At 42.6% G+C, this 3584-nt stretch overlaps 1 pseudogene; it reads right to left on the bottom strand.

Moving 5' to 3' along the window:
* Positions 1-2024: 2024 nt before the first annotated feature.
* LOC117078781 lies at positions 2025-3238 on the bottom strand (annotated as a pseudogene).
* Positions 3239-3584: the final 346 nt, after the last annotated feature.

Below are 3584 nucleotides of genomic sequence, written 5' to 3'. Positions count from 1 at the left end.
ATAATTTGAAGGTAGAACCAATAGGATTTCTGACCCGTACTAGGCTATGGGTGTAAGAGAAAGATGGCACCAGCAGAAAATGTAAAGAGGAAGAAATTTGGGAGGAAGATCGCATTGCAGGTCAAGTTCACAGGAAGCAGACCCAGATGAAATGAGCATGCGAGAGGTTTGCTGGCCAGTGCTTTTGTGATCAATACCTGAGAGAAAAGCAGAACAAGAAGGATGTGTTGGAGGAAGTTGCTGGATAGCCACTTGGTCCCAACAAGGAACTTAACCAACCCCATGGGGGAACTCTGAAGTTGGTCAGGCCCTTCAGAGTTACTCCAATGGGGCAAGTCAGCCAGGTCTCACACTTGACCTTCTAACTGACTGTCGCTGAGTGGAGGTAGTTCTGGGAAGGGTTAGAGCTCGGGCAAGGTGGCTCTCCTCCGTGGAAGTCAAGCTCTGGAGTGGGGTTGGGTTGTCAGTCACCAACACTCTCAGTGGCTGGGGAAAAGGGTGCCTTGGTCCCAGAGAATCTGGGTAGTGACTACAGCATCCATTACAGATCAGGCACTCAGTTTTGTACCTAGGAAGTTTGAGACAGCCCCTAGATAGTCAAGGGGGGATGCTAAGTGACTCTTGTCCCTTTTCTGCTGACTCCAGGGGCCAGCACAGCCTCTGAGTTCCTTCAAGGTGGCTTGCAACCCTTACTCTTTCCTAGCTTATGCTGAACTTCCGGAGCAGCATATTCCATAGAAATACAGTCCCAGACACACGGCTAACTTATTACTATTATTATTATTATTACTGTTATTATTATTATTGTTATTGAGCAAATCTTGCTCTGTCATCCATGCTGAGTGCAGTGGGATGATCACAGCTCACTGCGGCCTCAAACTCCTGGGCTCAAGGGATTCTCCCACCTCAGCCTTCTGAGTAGCTGAGACCACAGGCATGTGCCACCATGACTGACTAATTTTTTTAATCTTATTTTTTGTAGTAATGGGGGTCTTGCTATGTTGCCAAGGCTGGTTTTGAATGCCTGGACTCAAGGGATCCTCCAGTCTTGGTTTCCCAAAGTGCTAGGATTGCAGGTGTGAGCTACCATGCCCAGCTATGCATATCTAACTTAAAGTGGTATTGTATTCACACTTTAAAAGTTCAAAGAAATGGGTGAAATTTAATAATGTATTTATTTGAAACAAGCCTTGTTAAATGTTTGAACTGTTACATAAGCATTTTTTCCTTTTTCTTTGAAAAAAAGATAAAATTACGCAAAAATGTTTATGCTAAACAATAGGCTGGATACAATGGCTCAAGCTTGTAATCCCAGCACTTTGAGAGGCCAAGGCAGGTGGATTGCTTAGACCTAGGAGTTCAAGACCAGTGTGGGCAACATGGCGAAACTTCGTCTCTACAAAAAACACAAAAATTAGCCAGATGTGGTGGTGGGCACCTGTAGGTAGTGGCAGCTACTCAAGAGGCTGAGGTGGGAAGATTCCTTGAGCCCAGGAGATCAAGGCTGCAGTGAGCCGAGATCATGCCACTGCTGCCTGGGTGACAGAGGGAGCCCCTGTCTAAAAAAAAAAAGAAGCTACCATTTTCCAGTTATCTTTGAATGTTATCTTTTATGTTTTACTTTTCATTGTGAATCATTGTGAATACATACAAAGATGAAAAGTGGAGCATATAGTACAATGAATCCTCAGTTACTTATCACTGAACTTTAACAATGATCAACTCACTGCCAAATTTAAAAAAAAAAACCTTTGCCTTTATTTCTTTATTTTTAAGATGGGGTCTCACTTTGTCACCCAGGCTGGAGTGCAGTGGTGTGATCTTGGCTCCCTGCAGCCTCCACCTCCCAGGCTGGAGAGATCCTCTCACCTCAGCCTCCTGAGTAGCTGGGACCACCTTTCGACTATCTACTGGTTAGTCTTGCAACATCATTTTAACAAAGTGTTACTTATTCTTGAACAATTTCTATGATGTCAGCAGAGAGATATCAACAAGAGTGATTGTAAAGTAGCTAGTCTTATAAGTCAAGAGTTAGGATCTTTGGTCCATTGCTCAATCCATTTCAGGATCTGATCTATATTATTTTCTGGCTCTTATGGTTTATTGCTTGGCAGCTGATGCACGATTTCTTCCTTGCAGGATGCTGTGACTTATTAATAAAGAACTTGGAAAATCTTACACTGAGTATTGTCTATTAGTTTCTTCTCAGTATAACCCCTTGCTTCAAGTCTTTCATATAATACATTGGTATCTGTTCCCAGCACAAAAACTATAATATATGAAACCAGTGTTCAGAGAATAAGTCACCAACATGGTAATAAACAGTAACTCTACCTTCTCTCATTTGGTTATCTAACTCATCAACTGCTCTTTATCTTCATCTAAAATGGGACAATCACTCTTCATCATAGCCGTCACACAACTGCTCTTCTTGAGCTAAATCACCCACATTAATGTTGTATTTCAGTCCTGAATTTTTTTTATTTTTATTTTTTTTTGAGACAGAGTAGTCTTACTCAGTCACCCAGGCTGGAGTGCAGTGGCGCCATGTTGGCTAACTGCAACCTCCGCCTCCCAGGTTCAAGCAATTCTCCTGTCTCAGCCTCCTAAGTGGTTGGGACTACAAGTATGTGCCACCACACCTGGCTAATTTTTGTATTTTTAGTAGAGATGGGGTTTCTCCATGTTGGCCAGGCTGGTCTTGAACTCCTGACTTCAAGTGATCTGCCTGCCTCAGCCTCCCAAAGTGCTGGAATTACAGGCGTGAGCCACCACGCTCGGCCTCAGTCCTGATTTTGATGTGAGTTTTTTGCCTAGTGTGTTTTTCCTATCCCTGGTTTACTGGTGAGCAGGATGTTTGGAAGCAACATGGTTCCTCGCTGTTATGGCTCTGAGTGCCTTGCTCACGCACCCTACCCTAAACACTACCCAAGCTTTTTCATCTATCTGTCCACACACTCCCTCATCCCATTTTATTTTGTAACCAATTACAGGATTACATCTGTTTACATCTGTAAGTATTTGAGTGCGGATCTGAAAAAGTTTTTTTTTTTTTTACTTAGAAGAATGCTTTTTTGGCTTCCTTTACTTTAAAACTTCTGTTTTTTTGGTGAGATCAGAATTGCAAGTCAGGTCTCTAGGCTGAATGTTATGGCAAACTCTTATGTATTTAAACGGATGGCTTATTAATGACATGAGCAACCAAAGTTGCTATTAGCTGTTGATTTATGAAGCCACATGTTCAAGTTGTATGACGGATGTCATTAACATTAGGTGTGGCGGGCTCATTCATCTGTCTCTGCCCAGTGCTCTGCCGTCCTGAACGTGCTCAACAGATGGGGAATTTCATGGCCACAAATGGAATTGTTTATCCTCTCATTGTTCCCGTGTCAGCAATCAAACTAAATCCATTACCCACCAATAAAAAGATCAGCCTGCTGCCAGTTCAGCTGTGGAAGGGGCCAAAGCTATGTTGAAGGGATTTAGAGTTTTAGAAGGGATAAAAAAGTAATAAGAAGCCACATAAAAATTAAGATCCCAGAGAAGAGTTTGAGTCTTTCATTCTAAAGCTGAAGGCTTTAAAG

This window comes from Trachypithecus francoisi, unplaced genomic scaffold (genome assembly GCF_009764315.1).
Source record: "Trachypithecus francoisi isolate TF-2019V2 unplaced genomic scaffold, Tfra_2.0 Lachesis_group7, whole genome shotgun sequence".
Classification (NCBI taxonomy): Eukaryota; Metazoa; Chordata; class Mammalia; order Primates; family Cercopithecidae; genus Trachypithecus; species Trachypithecus francoisi.
This window is presented reverse-complemented; position numbering and strand designations above follow the sequence as displayed.